Source organism: Petromyzon marinus, chromosome 4 (genome assembly GCF_048934315.1).
Source record: "Petromyzon marinus isolate PM22_M1 ecotype Great Lakes invasive population chromosome 4, UKy_Petmar_22M1.pri1.0, whole genome shotgun sequence".
In the NCBI taxonomy this organism is placed as follows: domain Eukaryota; kingdom Metazoa; phylum Chordata; class Hyperoartia; order Petromyzontiformes; family Petromyzontidae; genus Petromyzon; species Petromyzon marinus.
In genome coordinates, this window is record NC_133670.1 from 24,948,626 (window position 1) to 24,973,326 (window position 24,701).

Below are 24,701 nucleotides of genomic sequence, written 5' to 3' on the forward strand. Positions count from 1 at the left end.
AATACAGAGAGACAGGGTGAGCAATACAGAGAGACAGGGTGAGCAATAGAGAGAGACAGGGTGAGCAATACAGAGTGACAGGGTGAGCAATACAGAGAGAGAGACAAGGTGAGCAATACACAGTGACAGGGTGAGCAATACAGAGAGACAGGGTGAGCAATACAGAGAGACAGGGTGAGCAATAGAGAGAGACAGGGTGAGCAATACAGAGAGACAGGGTGAGCAATACAGAGAGACAGGGTGAGCAATAGAGAGAGACAGGGTGAGCAATACAGAGTGACAGGGTGAGCAATACAGAGAGAGACAAGGTGAGCAATACAGAGTGACAGGGTGAACAATACAGAGATACACGGTGAGCAATACAGAGAGAGACACGGTGAGCAATACAGAGAGAGACAGGGTGAGCAATACAGAGAGACATGGTGAGCAATACAGAGTGACAGGGTGAGCAATACAGAGAGACACGGTGAGCAATACAGAGAGACAGGGTGAGCAATACAGAGAGACACGGTGAGCAATTCAGAGATACAGGGTGAGCAATACAGAGAGAGACAGGGTGAGCAATACAGAGAGAGACACGGTGAGCAATTCAGAGAGACAGGGTGAGCAATACAGAGAGACAGAGTGAGCAATACAGAGAGAGACACGGTGAGCAATACAGAGAGACAGGGTGAGCAATACAGAGAGAGACAGGGTGAGCAATACAGAGAGAGACAGGGTGAGCAATACAGAGAGACAGGGTGAGCAATACAGAGTGACAGGGTGAGCAATACAGAGTGACAGGGTGAGCAATACAGAGAGACAGGGTGAGCAATAGAGAAAGACAGGGTGAGCAATACAGAGAGACAGGGTTAGCAATACAGAGTGACAGGTTGAGCAATCCAGAGAGACAAGGTGAGCAATACAGAGAGACAGGGTGAGCAATACAGAGAGAGACAGGGTGAGCAATACAGAGAGAGACACGGTGAGCAATACAGAGAGAGACACGGTGAGCAATTCAGAGAGACAGGGTGAGCAATACAGAGAGACAGAGTGAGCAATACAGAGAGAGAGACGGTGAGCAATACAGAGAGACAGGGTGAGCAATACAGAGAGAGACAGGGTGAGCAATACAGAGAGAGACAGGGTGAGCAATACAGAGAGACAGGGTGAGCAATACAGAGTGACAGGGTGAGCAATACAGAGTGACAGGGTGAGCAATACAGAGAGACAGGGTGAGCAATAGAGAAAGACAGGGTGAGCAATACAGAGAGACAGGGTTAGCAATACAGAGTGACAGGTTGAGCAATCCAGAGAGACAGGGTGAGCAATACAGAGTGACAGGGTGAGCAATACAGAGTGACAGGGTGAGCAATACAGAGGGACAGGGTGAGCAATACAGAGAGACAGGGTGAGCAATACAGAGAGACAGGGTGAGCAATACAGAGAGACAGGGTGAGCAATACAGAGAGACACGGTGAGCAATACAGAGAGACAGGGTGAGCAATACAGAGAGACAGGGTGAGCAATACAGAGAGACAGGGTGAGCAATACAGAGAGACACTGTGAGCAATACAGAGTGACAGGGTGAGCAATACAGAGGGACAGGGTGAGCAATACAGAGAGACAGGGTGAGCAATACAGAGCGACAGGGTGAGCAATACAGAGAGACAGGGTGAGCAATACAGAGAGAGACACGGTGAGCAATACAGAGAGACAGGGTGAGCAATACAGAGAGAGACACGGTGAGCAATACAGAGTGACAGGGTGAGCAATACAGAGAGAGACAGGGTGAGCAATACAGAGTGACAGGGTGAGCAATACAGAGAGACAGGGTGAGCAATACAGAGTGACAGGGTGAGCAATACAGAGTGACAGGGTGAGCAATACAGAGTGACAGGGTGAGCAATACAGAGAGACAGGGTGAGCAATACAGAGAGACAAGGTGAGCAATACAGAGAGACAGGGTGAGCAATACAGAGTGACAGGTTGAGCAATCCAGAGTGACAGGGTGAGCAATACAGAGAGACAGGATGAGCAATAGAGAGAGACAGGGTGAGCAATATCATTTGAAATGCGGTTTAATTCATCCCATGTTATTCTAGCTCTGGGGATTACAAAAAAATCAGTTTACAATGAACGCCTTACTTTGAACGTCTCTGTTAGTCGGCGCAAGTGAGAAAGTGATGTTTACACTACCCTCTGCAATAGCTGCGAATATAAACATTTCTGCTTCTCTTGACGTGACGCCAATAAGTGAAATTGCGCAAATTACATCACTATAAGATACGTAAAAAAAACCCAAAGATATTATCTACATCTGCGATAGTAAGTACTATATGAATTCACTTAAAATAAATTAATAACTCCATTTGAAAAGCAAAAGTCTGCATTTGTTAAAGTCTGTTGAACGTGTGAAAATAAACGATCTTATTAGCGATTCAAAATAAACCACCGCTATTAAACGGCCAGCCCTTCAAAGACGACAGTACTGTTTCTGCAACGAATTTGATAACAAAAGCAGCGTCCATTCCAGGCACGGCCTTCTCCTTTTGTTAACAACAACAACAAAAAAACCCCTCAAACTTTGAAATAAATAAACCTTTTGTAACATAATCTGATCATTGAACCTGCTCAAAACGCCGCTGTTATGCAGCGCCGTGGCCTCAATGCCCTCACAGCGCTGTCGGTGGAATTTCCCACCGAGCGAGATAACGGTGCGAGCAACAACGTGGACTTTCTGTGGTGGGACGTGCGGCGAGACAGGAGGCCTCTAAACACGTGCAAACTCAACCGGGCCGCTTGGCTCAGCGGTACAGCTCAGCGGTTCCCACTCGGAATGTTGCGAGTTCAACTCCTGGTTTTGGGTAGACTCAACCCATCATCCTTCCCGGGGTCGATAAACTATATAGAAAATTGTGGGGAACCCAACGACGTTGTGTCATGGATGGTCTCACCCCCGCCATAGTAATGTGTAAATTCCACCACTGCTAAATTGGAGATCGGAGATGAACACCACCTCAATGCTCATTTGAGCGAGAAAACACTTTGGCCTTTTGTAACTCTATGTTTATTTATTTTCGTATACTTTTATTTTTTAAGACAAGATAATGTCAGACATGGGGAGAGGAGGAGAGGAAGGCCTTGGCCCAGGACGTGAGCAGGGGCAGAGAGTCAACAGCACGGATCTCCGGGAGGGGAGCGAGTCCCAAACTAGGAGGTGCAGCAGAAGAGAAGGAGCGACCTTCCTGAGCCAACGTTGTCTACCTAGGGGGGGTGGGCAGGCACAAGGTCCTTGGTTGCTGGAGTGAAGAGCATGCAAAGGGGAAGTAGTTGAAGGAGGCGAGAGGTGGTGGGGAAGCAGCATGAGCGAGATAGACAAACGGTGCCCGGATTAACTGCGTAATCATTTGCGTGCGCCGCGCGTGTGCGTGCATGCGTGCGCGTTGAGATCACGTCCTTGTTGGTCAGTCCCTTCCCGTGTTGGCGTGCGAAGGTAAATGATTTTCCTCGTTGGGTTTGTTTTTTCTTGGCCGAGCCGGCTCTCGAGCTGAAATCCTGGCGGCGCAGGTGGTGGTGATGGCGATGGTGGTGGCGGCGGTATTTACTCTGCTCCTTCCGTGATCTACGGCAGTGTCCGGGCCTTCCATTCCCCCCGCGCGGCCGGCTGTGACGGACGCTTTGTGTGACGGCTGTCACCATAATAGCCCGGGACTGCGCTAAACACGCGCTGCGGAATTTTTGTTAAACAGATCGTATCTGTGCCGAGGAGTGAACGAGCTTACGCGTTTGACAGGATTTTTCGTGGATAGCGTGCAGCAAGCAATGCCGATTTAAGAATGTATTTATTTTTTTAATTCCGTGAGAAGTATTCACAAGCCCGACGTTCGGAAGCAGGCGCGTGTGATTAGTCGCCGACATCGCAGCCACGCAAAAGCACACGTCCCGGTTATAATGAAATAAAAACAAAGATGACCTCAATTGGCTGACGGGATAAGTTCTGTTAGCGAGCACCCATTTACTACAAGTCCAATAACAACACATCAGAGCGTGGTATAGCCATCGGACATACTGATGTTGTTGTTTTTTTGCCACGCTGCTCTAGGCGCTCATTTAGGGTTCAGCTGACATAGGGGAGAACCAAGCCAGGTGCAGAACACCAGCTGCCACTTCTGACCAGGAATCAAAGCCGTGTGCGTTGGGGATCGTTGCATGAACTATGACAACATCGCTCCCGCATTTGTGCCACATGGCACAGGTCGCCATTGTGCAGTAACAATATATTTTATTCTCTTGGGAAGGGCACCTGGATTAAGGTCGTCCAGGGACCTAATCCTGGACTCTGCTCTGGTCACGACGCCTGGTTGAGTGCATGCAGTGAAAGATTGATAGATACGGATCGTATCCGGCGGTGATGTGTTAAAACGTTGTTTATCTTCGGCGAGAACTCAAGAGGCGAGGATGAGTCTCATTTGCAGTAGAGACCCCGGGCCATTCAAATGCCACGTGTCCCTTTCCATGGCAGCCGTTCAATATTGCCGCGAGCGTGGCTGCATTCCATACAGGAGGTGATGAGAGCAGGCCGGAGAGAAAGGAGGTACATAATTCATAATAAAGGTTTTTGGGTTAGATCACGTTATTTATAAATCTGTCGTAACCCTCCACCACCTGAGACGGCCAAACAGTAAAAAACGTGTCACGTTTATTAAGGACAAATAGTTCACTACTTTAGCCCATCGGTGTGTTGAAGAGTGAATCAACATAATTTAAAATTTGAGTACACCGTTTCGCTGGTAATTACGATTTTTAAAATTTTATTCAGTTTCACAGCAAAGAAAACAAAACAAAACAAAGATCGAGGAGCCGCCCCCTCCCGTGCGCCGCGAAGGCCCCACCCGGCCACCGACCCATCCGCGAGACCGGAATCACCCCCGACACAGCACTGGGGCACATCTGTGCATGGAGGGGCTACCTCCCCTCCAGCCACGCGCGACCTCGCCCCCGGGCGCCAGTTAAAGCCACCCCCCATCCCAGGCCACCCTAACCCACCCTGGGCAGTGGCCACTTCCACTTTCCCCGTGCGGCTTCGTGCCCCAGCCTCACCAGATCCACCGCCACCACCCTCTCCAACAACCTCCTTGCCACGTAGCACGTTTCCAAAGGGGACATCTGGGACCCCTCCAGTTCCTTCTTGCGCGCCTTCCATAAGGCCTCCTTTGTTGCGCCTATTATGGCCCATGCCCGGTCCCTGTTCTCCCCTCGCACTCCCCGCAATTCCCCGCACATAATGTCCCACGTTGTCACCTTCGATGGGGCGAACCGGGCCAAAAGCGGTTCGCTCCGCCTCCACACCTCCTGGGCAAAGGGGCATGCCACCATCACATGTATAGCGCTCTCGTCCCCGTTGCAGCCCCTCGGGCATTTGGGGGTGCGTGCCATTTGGCGGGCGTACATGAAGCCCCTCATCTCCAGTTTGTCCCGGACCACCAGCCAGGATAGGTCCCTCTGCTCTTTTGTGAGTGCAGTCGACGACGTGTTCCTCCAAATTTTCCGATGTACCGCCTTCCTCGCACCTGGCACCTCCTCATAGGTCTCCCCTTTCTCTGCCTCGGCCCGCACCTCTCTGGGGCTCCACCGGCCCCCCCACCGGTTCAGGCCGTGCTGCCCTACGTAGTCCCCCACCACGTCACTCAACCAGCCCTCCGGCCAGTCCAAGGGTGTGCTCCTCTCGGCTTGGGTCATCCCGAGGCCCCGCAGGCGCCACGTCAGGCGATATCTCATGTAGCATGCCGCCTTGCCTCGTGGCTCTGCGGAGAAGAACAGTCTCTTTGCATTACACACAAAGATCGAGATCAGGGTGTACTCCACATTTGGGGCGCCCCTCCCCTCGTTCACAACCCGCTTGCACAGTATCGCCCTCCTCACCCTCTCCATCCCTCCCCCCCAGATAAATTCAGGAGCTCCCAGAACTTGACGTAGAACTCCGCTGGGATACCATCCGGGCCCGGGGTTCTATTCCTATTCAGCCCCTTTACCGCCCCTTCCACTTCTCCCTGCCGAATCTTCTCCCCCAGCGGATCCAGGCTCCCAATCCTCCTCCCCAGTGCCCCCAGCACCTCCTCCCGCTTCCCCCCATCTGTCCCTTTTCTCCCGTACAGCTCCCTATAGAAGTCCTCCGCTATGCTCATCATCCCTGCCGTCGTCGTCTGCCTGCCCCTGGTAGGGCTTACCAATTCCCTAATTGCGTTATCCCCCTCCCTACCTGCTTTGAAGAAAAACCTCGTGCACTTCTCCCCTTCCTCCCTTGCCCTAACCCTCGCCCTGTACACTAGCTGTCTAGCCCTCCTCTCCAACACTGAGGCTATCCTCCTTTTCAATTCCTCTATCCTTTCCCCCATTGGGAAGCCTAGCTCAAGCAACCTGTACATCCTCTCCAGCCTGGCGTTCCACTGCCTCAACTCCCCGTTCACTCCCCTCCTCCTGCTATGGTACTGGAAAAGCGCTTTCACCCTGCCCTTCATCTGGCCCCACCATTCCACCCTCGTGGGAAAACAGTCCGGCAAGGTCCTCCAGTCGTTGTGTTTTTGCACAAAGTCCCCCACCACTTTTCGGTCCTCCAATAGACCCACGTTCATTTTCCACATCCCTTTCCCTCTCCTCGCCCCACCTGGGATTGAGAGCCCTGCCACGTACATTTTGTGGTCCGAGAAAGGGAAGGGTTCCACCCCCGCACTTTCCACTTCTACTTTGGCAGAGGTGAAGATAAAATCTATCCGCGACTGCGCTCCCCCGCTTTTGTCCGACCATGTGTACCCGGGCCTTACACCATGCACCCTCCTGAAAGTGTCTATCAAAGAAAGGTCCGCCATCAGTTCTCTCAGCTTTCTGGAGGAAGAGTCCAGTTTCCTCCTCCCCTTTGCCGACACCAGGTCCGTTAAGTATAGCGGGCAATTGAAGTCTCCCCGTACGATAACTTGTCGCCTAGTAGCCAGTAGGGTCGCTAAGCTCTCCCACAACTCTACCCTTTCCATGCATCGTGCAGGGGCGTACACATTCACCAGCCGCAACTCCACGCCTTGGTAGGACACGTCCACACAAAGGAGTCGGCCCAGGATCATTTCTTGGGTTCCTTCCACCCTAATTTCCCTCCTACCCAGGAGGGTAACTACCCCAGTGCACCGATTCCCGTTACTACCCGACCATAAGTAGTGGCCGTCCCAGTCTTCAACCAGTTCTTCCGAGCCCAGGGTGTACGGTAGGTGGCACTCTTGGAGGAAAGTCACATCCCTTCTGGTGGCCTTTAACAGTTGCATAATTGCTCCCCTCCTTCCCTTCACCTTCATTCCTCTCACGTTTATGGACGCCGCCGAGAGATCCATGTCGGAGTGTACTTTAGTCCGACTCCGTTGCACGCTCCCCGCAGCCGTCCTTGTCCGCCTTCTCTCGCACTTTCTTCCTCCCCCTCAACCTCCGGCACTTCCCCCGGTTCAACCGCCCCCCTTCTTCTGTCCTCCTCCACCCAGACTCCTCCGTGTCCGGTGAGGAGCCTGAAGGATCCGTGTCGTGCTGGGGGCCAGCCCCCTTTAGGGCTCTGTCCAGTTTCCTCTTCCTCCCCGTTGTTTCCTCCCACGCCCCTTCAGCTCCTTCCTCCACCCGTTGCTCCCTCTCGCCCTCCTCCTCGCCCATTGCCTCCGCCCAGTCCACCACGGGAATTCCTGGGGTATCTCCCTCGCCTTCCCTCCCCTCCTCCCCCTGCTCCCCTGCTCCCCCTCCTCCCGGTCCGGTGATGTCGTGGCTTCCCCCTCTGCAGGTCTCCCTCCCTCTCCCCCCCCGGGGGGGGGGGGGCGTGGTTTTGCCGCCTCTCCTTCCTCCTCCCCCACAAGTTCCCGGTCCGATCCCCGTCTGGTCGCCTCCTCCACTGCCTCCTCCTCCCGTCCACCCTGGTACGCCCGCACCTTGTTGGCGTTTGATTCCGGGCAGTCCGAATACAGGTGCCCTCTGCTACCGCAGAGGTTGCATTGGGCCGGCTCCCTGCACTCCTCCACCGTGTGATCCGGCGCCTTGCACCTGTAGCAGATTCTTGCCTCGCATGCTGCCGCCAGGTGCCCCCTTCCCCCACACCTCCTACACAGTTTAGGCTGGCCCGCATATACCACATACCCCCTGTTCCCCCCAATGTTTAAGGCGCTCGGGATATGATTCAGCACCCCCCCCTCCATCTTCAGGCGCACCCTCCATTGCCTGGCCCCGGTCCATATCCCCACAGAGTCTTGCACCCTCTTGCAGTTGGATAATAGCACGCAATGCTGTCTCAACCACACCTCCACGTCCTGGTCATGCAGTGCCTCATTATACAAGAAGACAGTCACAACCTTTATTTCCAGATCCGACAGCAGCTGCGTCCTCATGGATGCCAGAGGCTTCTCCCCCCGCCTTCTCCTCGGAGCGGGTGAGGAAGTTCTGCAGCAGGAGGCTCGAAGTGAAGCTCACGTCAAAAGCCCTCCCCTCCGGCAGAGCAATCAAACAGTACAGGTCCGCCACCTCCACCCGCAGCATCCCGAGCATCACCGACCTCACGACGGTCGCTCTATCAATCGTCACCTCCTCCCCCACATCGTCCTTCAACTCCACCCTGACGCAGTTGTGCCTCCTGGCGTGCGTTGGTGTCCAGCCCGCTGCTCCACTGCGCCACCTCCCCGCTCTTTCGCTGGGTCTTCCCGCCCCCACCGGACCAGCGTCCGCTGTCGTCTTCCTCCTCTCTTCCTCCCGTGGCCCCCGGCTTGATAGCATCCCTCCTGCTTCTACCAGGGCAAAATATATATATTTTATAACCGCGTCTGTGTTCTTCCCACAAAGTCGGGCTTGAGTATCAGTGCGCTCCGCTACCCGTAGGTGCTTTATTAATCATCCCCATAGAATTTCACCAATGAACAAAGAACAATAATTAGTGGCGTGAGGTTGATGAGTGTTTAAAGTGCACCTGCACATATCAGTACGATTGAGTGTGCACTGCAAACCCTGGGCTGGGTCACACCTTCAGCAGGGACCAGAGCGGCGTTGATGGATTTTTGGGAAATTTCGTCTGATGTCAGACGAATAGGTGTCCACCCAGGATTGAATATTCATTCCCGTTAGGAATAAAAAATTCTGGAATATTCGTTTTCCCCTCCCAATCATTTATCCCCTTATTGTTTGTTTGGCAATAAAGCAAGTGCTCCTTGTATGCGCGTTCATATGCATGCATTATTTTAAATGAAAATCTTACGAAAGAAAACCACTGTCCAATATATTTGTGAAACGGGTGCTCAGCTTGCTTTGAGTATATATTATTTTCAGATGTGCGTTGATCTTAACGTTGTCCAAACTAATCCAGCACCTAATCCTTCACTCTAATCCGGGGTCACAAATAGGTATGTAGGGAACGTGCCTAAGAGGATGACCATTGTGGAAATGGAGAATGAAATCAACTTACGTGCAGGTGCTGCATGGATTGTTGCATCGCAGGAACGTGAGAGATGGTGACTGTTTGGGGGAGGCCTTCATCCAGCGGTGGATGTTGATGATGATCATGACGGGAGAACTAACCATTCACCGAATTATTTGTTTCTGGGCGAACAAACATTCTGGACAGAAGTGCGCGGCTGGTGTGGCTGTATTCCCAAGTGTGGCCGGGGAATATCTCGCGCGGGCAGCATCGCTCGTCGCTTTGTATCATTATGAAAGATTTAGCGGCTGTTCAGAGTGGCACTGCACGTACGATCGAGCGCGGTGGGTTACAGCGATGGCGCTAATGTGCGTTAACGCGGAGACGGCCTCGAGCGAGGAGTTATTGCATCAAAAGCCACCCCCTGCTGTTCCGTGATCACATTTACGAGGGGCTCATTATTTTATCCCGTGACATGATGGTTCTTACCTTCTTTCTTCACCAAGAGAAAATAATGTGGCGGTAGGCAGCGGATGTTATTGATAACGTAAATAACGGAGTAGCATGTGTTTATTTAAATATATACATTTTTTTATAACAGAATGCTGGACCGTCGGCCTGAATTTGCGCGCGATAATGAGAAAGCATTGGCTGGCGATAACCCGTGGCAGCCAGATATTCCGCGTGTGCATCACAGCAATAACAATGGTCATTTATAGAACTCTATCAATCCTTGTGGGGGTTATATGACCGTACTTCATCACTGCGGGTTCGTGAAGGGAAGAGGACCAAGGCCCAGTTATCACTCACCACTATGGTAGCCGTGGCCGGGAATTGAACTTATGTGACCGGGTAGATGGCGCAGTGCGTGGACTTCACTGCACCGACGCTGGTCCCTTCCCCTGCATCATAATTTCAACGAATTCCACTCAATGCTTTTCTGTTCTGACCCTAATTGTGAAGCAACCTCGGTAAGCAAGGATAAAGTATATCGCATTAGCCATTGGTATTGCGGTGCCGAACAGCGTGAGCAAGAGTGGAGATGTTTTTAGAAGTGAATTGGCTGTACGGGGCTAGAGCTTAGAGAAAAATGAGTCACTTGTGAGAAGTCTTAAGGCAAAACTATATCCAAGTTGACTATGAATAATTATCTTCATGGAGGTGGCTGGGTGGTGCAGGAGTCAGTGCATTGAGCCGGCATTACTGAGAGCCATCTTTCAGATTCGTGTTGGAGCCGCCAATAATTAAACTGAGGCTTTAACTGTAATTATTTGATGGTTTCAGCCCAGTCGGCAATGACTTCACAAGAAACCCGATGTGATAACGATAATATATTTTCACTTAAATTGGCTCAATGCCAGCTGTTACGATTTGCCAATATTGATTTGACTGCTATAGAGTGGACATTTTTCAGCAGGAGGTGTGTGGGAAAGTGCAGCGGTCACTTCATCTCAGAGGCAGTTCTGTAATCCTGGGTCTCCTTCTGCGGACCCTTATCTAACTCACAGGCTCTGTGTGGATATCTCATCTCGTGACTCGAATAGAACAAATGGAATACATTTAAGAAGAAAAAAAGCAGCAGTAGGAGAGGAATCGTCAGGCTGCAGAAAAGCTCACTTATGGCTTATGGCTCAGCAGTTGTGTCTGTGAATATAGTATTTACCAAGATACCATGAATCATATGAGAAAATGTAATTCTGGAAAACCTTGGCAATCATCCTCAAGTGGATTAAATACAATTAAAAATAATATTGGCAAATTATAGTTCTCATTGTGAGACGTAATTTTCTGATATGAATTTGCAATGCACTTGCTCTTACAGTAATTGATATGAATGTATACAATTACTACAGTGCACCATACTTGTAAATTCAACTGCGGTACTCTGGGTATTGAGTCACGCAATGAGACAAAACTATATTTCCAAAGGCAAGTGCATCCCTATGCGCCGCAGCGGTTCCTCGCGCCTGCACAGCACAGGCTGATCTCGTCACTCCGTCTCCACGGCGAACGATCGCCCCCCCCACCCCATTTGTGGAGCATGATGGCTACACACATCACATTGCGTGCGCGTAAAACACCGCCAGTGAAGTCACACAAAACCGCACCGGGACAACCCGGGTCGTTCCTCAATTGATGGTTTGTGCGAGTTAATGGACGACACTTAAACCTGCAACAGCCGTGTTTATCACTTGATAAATTACCGACAATTAAGAAAGCCCCAAGGCAAATGGTCAGAAACACAAAAACCCGTTTCTGGGCCTTGAGTCAAGTGTCAGTTTGTTTTTCTGATCCATATCGCGAATAAAAACTCAATGCATGCGTCGTTGGTAATACGCGCACCGTTTCGCCATGTTACGTAATCAAGAATCAAATTCAGTATCTTAGTTTGCACTGTGATGAGCTATGAAACTGGACTGTCACAGGGCCAGATCAGGCCACATCCTGACACAAAATGGCCAAAACACATCACCACACTGTCCATTTTCCCCAATGTTAAGGATAGAAACCTCGGAATATCTACTCAAAAGATCGGCCTAAAAGTAACATCCTCCAACACATTGATCGTGCATAATACAGGTTTTTTTGGGGTTATATCGCGTAAATATATAATGTGTCGTTAAACCCTCCACCACCCGACAGCCAATTTGTAAGGTTTGTCATGTAAACAGAACGCGCCAATTCATTACTTGTACAGTACACCGGTGTGTTGGACAGCCAAGCCACAACATTTACCATCCGTGTACGACGTTTCGCCAGTAATTACAACCAGCTTGATCAGGCGACAGCCAGACATGTGGAGAAGTCTTACTGTTTCGTTTCTTAAATAGGCGTAGAGGTGGTCACAACACTTGTGCACCATACTTGCGCGAAGTGGGGGTTAATGAATCAACGTACATTATGCATGCGTGCATTATGAACGACATTAAACGTGGTTCATCTGATGCGGGCATCGGTCCTCCCCTGAGCCATCTGACCACCGTTTTAAAGTACAGTCGTTTATTTCACATAATTTTGAGATGCATTCGTATTTGTATGCCATCCAAGTCCAAATCGTGTTGTGTTGTAGTTCCCTGTGGTGGCAGGTTAGAGGAGGTGGTGGTTGTTGATGAGGTTGGGGAGGGGGGAGTCCAGGGGTTGCCACCTCTAGCTTGCAAAACACCGGGACATATAACGGGAGGAACTCTTGTCACATTACCTGCAGAAAAATAGAACTACATGTAAATAAATGCATTGTCTTGAGTGGTGCATTATTATTATTATCATTACACAACTGACAAAAAACAGGACTTTGAAATGTCCTGGGTAAACTTACAGATTTCCCAGAACACCTACCTCAACAAGAGACAAAAACAAACTCAACACATTAATCAATGACACTGCCTTAGAAGGGAAGATATATTGCCGTATATCTGGCGTTCTTTGGCAATGGCCCTTCTCCATGGCCTATGACAGTAGTCCTTCCCAAGGGCACATGGGTCTCAACAAGAGGACGATCCTGGGGAGAGGTGGGGGGGTCGAGAAACCGGGACACGTGGCAACCCGAGATGTGCGTGAATCACTGCGTTTGTTGAACAGTATTGGACCTTCTTATTGGTTCTGTCGGTAAAGTCACGTGGAAGGGGAATAATAAAATAATAAAAATAGAACATAATAAAATAATCAAATTATTATTTCCCTTCTACGTGACTTTACCGAAAGAACCAATAAGGTGAATCCCTGCAGTCACGAAAGCTTTAAATCGAAAAGTACTGGACTTGTGTGAAAAAGAGCTTCATAGCTCATCGGATTTCTCCACGGTAAATGAAAACAAAGATTCTGTTTCGATTGAAAGCTTTCGTGACTGCAGGGATTCATATCCTTGGTTCTTTCGGTAAAGCCACCACGTAGAAGGGAAATAATAATTTTAAAAATACAAATAAAACAATAAAATTATCACGACGTTTCGATTGCAACACAAGCTGACGGATGATTGCTTTGTGTTGCAATCGAAACGTCGTGAGAATTGTATTGTTTTATTTGTATATAGTTTTATTATTATTTCCCTTCTACGTGACTTTGCCGAAAGAGCTAAGAATATAAAGATTCTGTTCTTTGTGTGCTCCCCCCTCCCCAGTCGACTCCACAGGGCGCATCTGTGAGGTTATGTAACACAACGAGCTGCCACGTGGTGACAGAGCCACGCGCAATTCCCCTCGGGGTGGGTGGCGCTTGTGAAGAACAAAAACAAAGATCCCCCCCCATGTGTAGCCTGAACAGACTGAAGCGGCAAGTTCTGTTAGCGAGTAGCTGCGCCTATGAGGGGGTGTGGGTGGCCGACACTACGCCCGGCCGCCTTTGTCTCCCCAGTGGCGATGTTTACACAGCGCACGGGGAACTCATTTGAGGCAGAGCCGACCTATGGGGAGGCCGCAGGACCGGTTCGGATGATCGCCACTTTGCGTTGGTCGCGAGGGGGGAATGGGAGTCGGCTGGGCGCGTCAATGTCCCGCCCGTGCACCCTGTGGACCCCACAGCCCGGGGGATTGGTGAACTTGAGAGACAAACAAATCATTACATTCGGCGGGAGAAACGGCCGCCATGGACGTCCGCCACGAATTCCCCCACCTCTCCGACCCTCGGGTCGCTTGTAATAACAACAACAACAACGTACAGTGCGGGAGAGTCGTACAACCAAGCATGATGAGATAAATAAAAAACCGGTTTACTTAGTTCGCTCGGTGTCTTCTCCTCACGTCACGCAGCTGTCATAAATCATTAAAATAAATCATGAAAGGGGGAAGGAAAAAAAACCCTTTGTCGCTTTTGATTTCTGAGGCGAACGATGCCGATAAAAGGCTTGGTTTGACGGATCGGGTTCAACGCCCTTGAAGGATTTTGGCAGATTCCGAGTGAAACTAACACCACCGCCATCACGGTTCTCTCACTCGCTTCAAGGTCCCTCACGTTGACTATCGCCACGCCAGGGCGGGGTTGCCTTGCTGTTGTCACCTTGTTGATGGTTGCCGCCACGTCCACGCCGTCCCCCCATCTTCGCTTATGCCGCCGCAAGAATTTCAGTCGAAGCGTTTGTTTGAAACGAACAACGACAGACAACAAAAGCATTCACAAGTGGCAGGAGACGAAGACGTCGCGATTGGACGGCAGCTACAGGAGAGAACGCGCGCGAACTTCGCGATTGTCACGGAGATGGAGCGATGTGATGATAACTCAGGGGGGCAAAAGTGAGGGATGGTGACCTTGTGGCCCAGTCAACGTTGGGTCAACTGTGGGCCCGCATTGCATGTTTACTGGGTGGGAGGCCTTCATCCAGCAGTGGATGATGATGATGATGAGAGCTCACCGAGACGAATTCTTAGAATCATTGGCAGGCCTTTGTCAATCCACTTGCTGGATGAAAGCCTTGTCACGCCGTGTTGGGTTGTTTGACCATACTTCACCATGCTGGTCAGTGTGATTTGGTGGGAGGGAGGATGGTCGGTTTCACTCGCTCGCCGTGTCCCGCCGTGTCCCGGAATAAAACCTCGGACCCGCAGGGTTTGTTGTGCACTGAGTCAACCACCGCTCCGCAAGCCATTGGGATTGCTCGTCTCTTGTTCAAGAAAGATGTGGGTAACAATGGCAAATACAAGAGTTTGGGTTAATTTTATTTGTTACACAGATGATCCCGTTAGGCCAGTTTCCCGGCTATTTCTCACGGGAGCAGCAACAAAACGACAACAAACATCGACATTGGAGAGAACGAGTAAGGAGCTCTGCGCAACTAGAATACCCGCTAAGTTCACAGCAATGCAATTAGGTGTAAGATGTCATGGATAAACCATTAAAATTAATGCAAAACGAGAGGGGTGCAAATGTAATCCAGTAAATAAATGCGTTGTGCAGACTGGTTGGGGTCAGGTATCACAACGATCGAATGTATTTTGCAGCCGGAACACTGCAAGCGATGACTCCAGTTAATCACAGAAAAGGAAAACAGATTGTAGTCGTAAAAAAGACGACAAATTGTGGCAAGTAAAAAAAGCGACTTTGGTGATTAAAAATAAATATCGCGCGACAAAATATTTTTTGATTGCCCTCCATATGATTAACGCCACTGAAAATTGGTGCAAATCACCTTTCTGCCAACAAACGAATCAGCTTAACAGAATTGGCTCATCCACTGATTACTTATTTTCAGCATTTCAAGTATTTAAATTAAGAGTTACGAATGAGCATATCCAGAAAATCATGTCGAGCGAAGCCATTTAGAATTTATAGCACATTACCATTCCACAGCTGAGTAAAGTCCTCATGCCATGCCAGGCATGAGGATTATTTGACCATACTGCACCATCCTAGTCAGTGCGGGTTGATGAAGTGAGGTGGGGAGGGTGGCACTCGTTCATATATCACTCGCCACTGATGTTAGCCGTGGCCGGGAATCGAACGTAGGTTTGCCAGCGCAGTTAGCTAACAACTGCGCAACCGATCCACCACGAGCAATGGCCTCAATTTGTAATTTCGCAGGCCCAAGTCACTCTTGCAAATAAGGATATCGCTGGTCTCTTGAGGTCTCACCGCGTTCGACAAATACAACTTAAAACCGACTTGAATGTGCGTGCTAATATGACAGTATATGTTGCGTCATTGCTAAAAATATTGATCAATGTGACTTCATGTTGGTGATGGACAACGAGCACTCCCAATGCAGGGATCGTGTCTCCAATGCAGGAAGATGACGAACACCAATCGTAGCCTCGTCACGTACCGCCATTGTCGTCTCTTTGCCCAAATGTCTTTTCTGGGCAAACGCAAGCCGCGCCTGGCTGTGGAGGTACTGCCCATGAGCTCATTGTGTGGTCGTTTGGTGCGTGGGGTCATTTATCAACTCGTTCGAGCCGCGGTGCCATGAATACAAGGAACGCGATGACCCCTCTAGGCCTGCGCCGTGTACAGGACATCCGCAGTGCCCTCCTGACCTCCATCTCATCGGTAACACGGGACAGATCTCACAACGAAGCTCAACACACATACGTACAACGTTATGCCGCAGTCGGTTATAGAGAGTAATGGTTGAGAGGGATTGACCAAACAAAACAAGAGCACGGATAAAACAAACCATGTAAATTGTCGGCTACTGTATATAAAACGTATGCATTGTTTAATGAAGAACACACGTAAAATGTGCCGTGTGTGTGTTTATGAAAAGCATTCGGGTTACTCGCGGCCACGTGTTTGCGGTCACGTGGTCACGAGTCACAGACCCCTATTGTGTGAGGAGCAGATAATCATTGGAAATGCGCTTGCTTGCAAATGTGAATAAATACAATACTGTATATATTAGCAAGCGCGGTTAATACGCAACCCGGATAATCCGCCAGGGATAATGCGAAAGCGTTCACCATACATGCTATAAATCATCGTTATCGGCCTTGATAAGGACGACAATGATGAGAACGCAGATTTGTTCCACGCGTACACTGCTGCATCCCATTTGATGAACAATCCTCGTCCTTCGCCTGTTGGTGTGCCCTGGTCTGACACTGGCGAGACTAGGCCGTAGAGAAGGCGGTCTCTGGTGTAGGACAATACATTTTAAAGACAATGCCAGATATTATAATCAGAGCTTGTTTGTTTGCATGTTCACCACAAGTACGTGCGGTTTATGCAGATTTGATCCCTTGCAAAAGGGTTCTATTTGGTGTTTGAATATCTTAACACCAGTTTTACTGTCATAAAGGGTAAAACACATCATTATTTTCACAAAATGGGCTTCCGTAACAAAACATGGAAAGCTTTGTGTGTGTGTATGTTGAACCTCTTTCACACCGTACGAAGACAGCCGTGCTAATCGGTGGTGCGATGGCTCCGCGTGTGGAAGAGATTAATCGGAGGCAGCGCCTCTCGCACTCTGGAACTAAATGCACGCTCCACCACTCCTATACTCTTCGCTCCTGCGGGGCAATGAATCGCCATCACCCGTGGGCCCGCGCGGGCTTTGAATCGGCTGCCATTTCTCTTTCCTCCTTATCTATTGTTTGTTCGCGATTGGGATTGAACAAGAATCAATAACATAAAAGCTTTTGGGGAAGCAGGCGTTTTACAAGCAGGTGCAGCCGTTAGAGCAATTTATAATATTTGTTTGCTTTATTGCCTCTGATATAATTAACTTTTAGCAATTTACAACGCTTTGCCAATCCATTGCTGGATGAAGCTGCCCCCCATGTCGTGCCGGTCATGGGGCTTTGCTTGACCATACTTCACCACACGGGTCAATGTGGGTTGATGAAGGAAGGGGGCCCCAGGACTGGTTCAGACATCACTCTCCACTGACAGAACCCATGGCCTGGACTCGAACTCAGGTGGCTTGTTTCACGGTGTAATGCACGAGCCACTGTACCACTGCTCTACCGTGCTGAATACAGTATATATATTCTTGGTTCTTTCGGTAAAACCACAGCAAGAAAGTATTTCTTGTTGTGGTTTTCACACCTGATGATTATTGCTTGTGTTGCAGTCGAAACGTCGTGATAATTTTATTGTTTTATATTTTTATTATTTTATTGTTTCCCTTCTACGTGGTGACTTTACCGAAAGAACCAAGAATATGAATCCCTGCAGTCGCGAAAGCTTTAAACAGTATATATAGTTATATTTTTAGAGTAGAATACATTGCATAATAATGTTTACTCTAGATGTATCCATGCATCAAAGTAAACATGCTTATCCATAAGCTCACGATGCACACACCACACTGCTCGGGTTTGAATGTATTATTTTATATTCGTATGCAGTGCAGTATGCTCTATGTAATGTGTCACATATGACCCCGGCAGCCACTAGAGGCGCTACCATTTACTGCAGCGTAAATAGGATTTTGATTTTTAGCCGGGCAGCAGTCCATTTTTTTAACTTGGTGAAGGTATCAACAAGCTCCGAATTGTGTGTTGACGGAAATGTCGTTTTCGTGCACAATTTGTTGGGGGGTGGCGGGGGGGGGTAAAATAACTTAAATCGCTGCTATTTTCCGCAGAAAATTGGTACGTGGAACTGAGGCAAACGTTCCATCATCACGTGACATCGGGCGAACGTTGCTGCTGTTTCCCTTGGCTTATTTTCAGCGATGTCGGTTTTGAACGAGGAGGGAAGTTAAGAGCCATCGAGTGCAGCAAAAAATAATCTCTTGCGGAAAATGATTTCCTTCAATTCAAATTTCATGAAGTAACTAATTATTTATAACAGTTTATTTAGAATTTGCCCTGTGAGCTAAGAAGTTCTTGAATCGGGTTTCATCAACAAAACATAAAAACTGTAAAATTAAAAACGCAACGTTTGCAACAGGTCGCATAAAAAATATAATTACAAAACATACAGCGATTTAAAAAGTCAACAATTCTTTTTTACAATATATTACTTAATTATATTAAATATAATAATAAATTAAATGTTCAACTAAATTGAACATTAAGATTAGAGAAACATATTGCAAAATAGTGCATCTAGAGTGAGGAATAAGATTCGATAAAATATTGCAAATCGACGAATAGAAACGCCTTTGGTACAAGAGTTTTCCCTGTGCAAACAAAAAATTCGAAGTAGCACGAGTAACCATAACAATCACAATGACATTGCACACATTACACAACACTCATATACAGAATAATAATGAAAAACTATTTGTATATCATCTACTTGCTTCAGCAGCGGCATATTGGCAGGAATGCACTTGAAAGAAGTGATTCAAGATGACTGAGTGAAGATGGTGATATCATTCCAGAAACTCGGGGCGGACACTGTGTTGCCTTATTAGGCGGGCGGGGGGGGGGGACGAGTTCATCGAGGCCCTAATCGGTAAAGGTGTACATGAACGACAAAATGGGTTTATATATCCGGCGTGTTATACACACGCACAGTGCACAGGGATAAGAGATGATAAGGTGTGAGATAATATTCAAGGAACATCCGGTTGATAAATGACGGACGAGACTCGGGATTGCAAAATGCGTTTTCCTTATAGTGGCGGGTGTTCACGCTGCCACTCGGCGTGGACTTTACAATTAAACTCTTATTTTCACTCTTCCTTGAATTTAAATAGATACAAACAGAGACGCGACATGGTGCATCGAGATCATTACGCGGGTGTTCACATGGCTTTGGGTTATTAAACCCAAAAATAATGAAAAGGCCTGGAATTGTCAATATTAAAGCATCTCTCCCGCCGAGCCTGCGCGTGTTCGGCTCCATGGCAAGAGGTCTTTGCAGCCCTGAAGCACCGGGAATGAAGGGGTTTGGGGGAAAGAGAGGTGGGGGGGTGGAATTTTGGTGCCTGGTGGTGGTGGCGGCGGAGATGGTGGAGGTGTGGGCAGCAGCTGACGGAACAGAGTGCGGGGAAAGATGCCAGACATCGTGACGATGATTAGAAAAAAAAACCGTCAAAGTGAATTCTATGTTCAAATGACCGTGGGATGGAGCTCATATGAGTCTATGGCCCCGAAGCCAGAGGTGGAATTCCTCGATTGCTTTCCAAGGGGGTCAAACGTGCGTTTAGAGTCTTTGACTGCGCTGTATTTCCACATGGGTAAGCCACTTCGTTGAGCTATCATTTGCGGCCAGGTCGCTTCTGAAAAATAGCTGCATAGCCTGGTGGGCCTTATCTGGTAAAATAAAAAAAAACTAGTTTAGTTTGTAGTTTGAAGTGTTTATTGTAATGAGAGAATAAACAGGGGTACTGGGAAAAAAAACAACGCACGCGAGAGGGTGGCGTTCCAATGCTGTACGTCCAGGTTAGGCCTCGGGCCTAAGCGGACACTTTTCAGCAGTTCCAATTTGTTTATAGGCTTCACAAACGAGATATATAGCTCAGTGGTCCTTGCCTGGTAAACCAAAAAAAAACAACTTGTTGGTTAAATTTTTATTTAAAGCTTTCGTGACTGCAGGGATTCATATTCTTGGTTCTTTTGGTAAAGTCACGTAGAAGGGAAATAATAAAATAATACAAATATAAAACAATAAAATTCTCACGACGTTTCGACTGCAACACAAGCAATCATCATCAGGTGGTTTTCACACCTGGTTTTCGCACCTGATGATGATTGCTTGTGTTGCGGTCGAAACGTCGTGAGAATTTTATTGTTTTATATTTTTATTATTTTATTGTTTGCCTTCTACGTGACTTTACCGAAAGAACCAAGAATATAACTTGTTGGTTATATTTGTTTCAATCCATCCGCAAGAAAATCACCGTTGAACAATAGATTGCCTTCATTTCAAATCAGTTGAGCCTGGAAGCCTCGTTTTCAAGGGAGACCTGGGAAAACAAGAAACAAATCCCAATGTGAGCAGGTTTCAGAGTGCAAACAATTCCGAATGCAGAAATAAATTAAATGATTCGTGAACGATTACGCTAGATTTAATCGGCAGGAATATAACAGCAACAAAAACTGCATCCAATTTGAAACGAAATGCGGTTGCACATTTAGAACATATTTCATGTGTGCAGCCAGATCGAATGTTGAATGTGGAAAGATGCTAAACGTGGGAATGTTCGGGGTGGAATCGTGCTCAGGGTTTGATTAATTGCGGGGAGGGGGGGGGGCTATAGAAAGGGAACGTGAGATACGGGGAAAGGAAACTGTATAACAGGGATAAAACACAAGACAAGGCCACAAGGCTGTCCAGCAGAAGGCAGTCGAGCAAGTAGCTTGCTAACGGCCGTGTGCAGCCTTGTCACGTGATTGATGGTCAATGCCAAGGCGATAACAAAAAAAATGTAGCGCAGCTTCAATGCCAAGGAGGGGGAGCCGCCGAAGTTTAAACTGAAAGCCGTAAAACACGAGACGCACACCTGTTCACAGTCACTTACACATACCCCCTCCTCCTGCTCTCTGTACCCCCCACCACCACTCCTGAACTCCCCCACCACCAGCTAAGCCTCTACCCCCCACACACAAAAAGGATGTTCGGCAGCGGAGCAGTCGCCGCCTCGTCCCCGCGCTTCTTGGCAGGGCCCACAAATTGTCCACGCTGCCAGCTCAGCTCAGCGCAGCGTCGATTTCACTCTCGTCGAGCCTTTGTTTTTCGAAAACGGGGCTTTGTCGCATTTCAGACGATCTCTGATCCTCTGCGGCTGGGAATCGCCTCGTCATTGCCCCCTCTCCGGCACGCGCATCACTCGGGGCCCCTTCTGCCCATGACGCATGGTGGCATCCCCCTCCTTGTTATCTTTTGCCTGTAGCTACATTGACCGTTGTGTAATGTTTGTGTAATGTGTGTGGTATTGATGGAGGGCGCGAGGGTGGGGGTGTTGAGGGGGGCAGTAATGTTGAGACGGTGGATTTGGAGTAGCTCTTTATTTTGCAAGGGCTTTTTTTGAGATAGAGAGAGAGAAGATCGCACGACGATTTATCGCTGGCGGCTGCCGGTTTGTTGCAGCGGGCGCTCGACGCGCCGCCGTTGCAATTAACAGCGCCGGGTCGCGACACGCGCCGGGTCGTGATGCCGGGGACAGGTGTCGAATGGAACACGGCAGGTCACGGGCGGAGCGCACATCCGCTTCTCTCGACAGCCACAGAGACGGCCAATTGCGGTGCGAACTCCCCACCAGCCCCACCAGCCCACACCAAAGACAAAGATCCCCCGTGTAGGTTTAACAGACTGTTGGGGCAAGTGCTGTTAGCAAGCACCTGCCTAGTGGTATCCCAAACTTTCACAGCTGCTTATTTCTCTCCACTCACTCCACTCATTCACTCCACTCACTCACTCACTCCACTCACTCCACTCACTCACTCCACTCACTCAACTCACTCCACTCACTCACTCCACTCACTCACTCCACTCATTCACTCCACTCACTCACTCCACTCACTCACTCACTCCACTCACTCACTCCACTCACTCACTCCACTCACTCACTCCACTCACTCACTCCACTCATTCACTCCACTCATTCACTCCACTCACTCACTCCACTCACTCCACTCACTCACTCCACTCACTCACTCACTCCACTCACTCACTCCACCCACTCACTCCACTCACTCCACTCACTCCACTCGCTCACTCACTCCACTCACTCACTCCACTCACTCACTCCACTCACTCACTCTACTCCTCCCCCCCCCCCCCCCCCCCGCTGCTGGTCCGTCATGGTCCCCACCCGCTCCTGGTCCATCATGGCCCATGCACCTCCTACGTACATCGTGCTCATTTTTACGCTAATTCCTTTGTCAAGCGTTTTGCTTCCTCCTACACAGCTTAAAGGACGCGACCTGGGCTTGGCTGTTTTCACTCCAACGCTGTCCTCATGACAGCACGGTCCCTTCACCTGATGAAGGCCACTTGTGTTGTGGCCGAAACGTTGTGATTTTTGTTATTTTATTTTTTACCTACGTGATTTTACCGAATAGAACCAAAGAGTAAGCACCTATGAAGTCCGGCACGGCAACCGAGAGGGTGGGTGGCCAGCAGCACGCCTCACCGCCTTTGTCTCCCCAGTGGGGATGTTTACACACCGCACCAGCAACTAATTTTAGGCTCAATCGGCCTAGGAGATGCCCAGGACCGGTTCTGTTAATAATTGTCACTGGTGTTGGCCGTGAGCGGGAATGGAACTCGGGTCGCCGGGTTCGTAGCGCAGCAACACTACCGCTCCCCACGCCGACCCCACCACCACCACCACCAACCCCCCACCATCATCCACTCATGACATCACAAAGCCGCCTCCAGCAGCGGCCGTGGCTGCTCCCTGCGGGGGCAGCGGCAGCAGCAGAGACACAAAGCAGGATGCACCGTCGACTGAGTTCGAGTCAACCTCTTGTGCGGGCGCCGTTCCCCGCACGGACTGCACCGAGGACAAATGGAGCCCTTCGGGGTTATTCACTTTGTTGTTTTGTATTGCGAGTGCGCGTACTGTGTATGTGTGCATATGCGGAGAGCGGTGGTGTAGTCGTAGTGGTTAGCGTGCCGCGCTACGGACGCGCCCACCCGATGGGGATCGGTTCCCGCCGATAACACTGGCGAATATATAAACCGGTCCTGGGCTTTCCCAAGGTAGAGTCGGCCTTAAATGTGTACCTTGTGCGGTGTGTAAACACCAGCACTGGGGAGACAAAGGCGGCCGGGCGTGGTATTGGCCTTTGTCTTTGTGTGTGTATGGGGAGTGGTGGTGCAGTAAAAGCACACACTGCGCGCCCGGTGACCTGCCGTGTCGTGGCGGAGAAATGTGCGCACCGAGCTACGAACCTGGCGACCCGAATTCGATTTTCCGGCCACGGCTACTATCAATGGCGAGGGATATCTTTGACCAATCCTAAGGCTCCAACTAAGTCGACTCAGCCTCGAATTAGTTGCGTAGAAGCCAGCATTGGGGATGCAGTGTTGGATGATGTCTCAAGGTGCTGTGGCCACATCACCCAACCGTGCGCCGTGCTGATGTTAAGAGATACTCGCTCGCGGCACTTGCCCCAGCAGTCTATGAGGCTACATGGGGGATCTTTGTCTGTGTGCATAATCTGAAAGGTCTCTGCACCACAATATTGCTTCTTCTCTGTTATACGGAGAGAGAGAAAAAATATAGTAAAAAAACGGAATTAAGCAAAACCAGATGAGTCCATTGAGGTGAGATGTCTTCCAAGGGACACATGGGTTCACGTTATACTTTAGATGTATATATGTGTGTGTGCATAATGATTGTATAATTTCCCTTCAAAGCTAATGGTCTGCGGCATGAGCGTTAATTAATCCGACTCGGGCCATGATAAAAATCTTTCCATTTGTTTACCTTTCTTATACTTTGCTTTCCTATCGTCTTTTTGTATCGTTTGTTGATGGAACTTCCTGATCTGCCCCTTCTGGAACATCAGTGAACAAAAAGAGTTTCATAGCTCATCGGATTCCTCCTCCAGTACAAATACAGATTCCGATTCCGAGGTACGTACCGAAGGCGGTGGTGGCCAGTGAGTCAGCCCAGAGTCTCGGGGCCTCGGGGCTTGCGCAGCCGTCGTAGGGACGAGAGATCAGAGTCGTGTCCCCGTCTCTTCCTGCTGCTCCGTGTGAGAGGCGGGAGGGGCGTGGGCGCTCAACTCCGCTGGCAGAAATTCCACATTCCTGTGGCGGGGAGTGGGGGGGGCGGTGATTGATATTTTTTTGTTTTATAGGAAAGGGTGGTGGGGTTGGCACCAACATGCACCTCGTATTAAAACGCACTCGTGCAAAATTCTCGGCGAGAGGGGTAGAAATGTATGGCACGGCACAGTATGTTTGCCCAAACTCCCGATGCAAGGTGTTGTTTACGATGTGATTCCCTTCCACCACGACT

At 49.3% G+C, this 24,701-nt stretch overlaps 1 protein-coding gene and 1 long non-coding RNA gene across 6 annotated transcripts in view; one reads left to right on the forward strand and one right to left on the reverse strand.

Annotated features, from left to right (window-relative positions):
• SRCIN1 (SRC kinase signaling inhibitor 1) overlaps positions 1–24,701 on the forward strand; it is a 225,376-nt gene that overhangs the window by 79,783 nt on the left and 120,892 nt on the right. The gene's annotated exons all lie outside the window — the stretch shown is intronic.
• LOC142911437 (uncharacterized) lies at positions 20,283–24,487 on the reverse strand. The gene is made up of 2 exons (XR_012933455.1): positions 24,322–24,487; positions 20,283–20,693 (listed from the first exon to the last, which is right to left on the reverse strand). It is a non-coding gene; the product is annotated as an uncharacterized LOC142911437 (long non-coding RNA).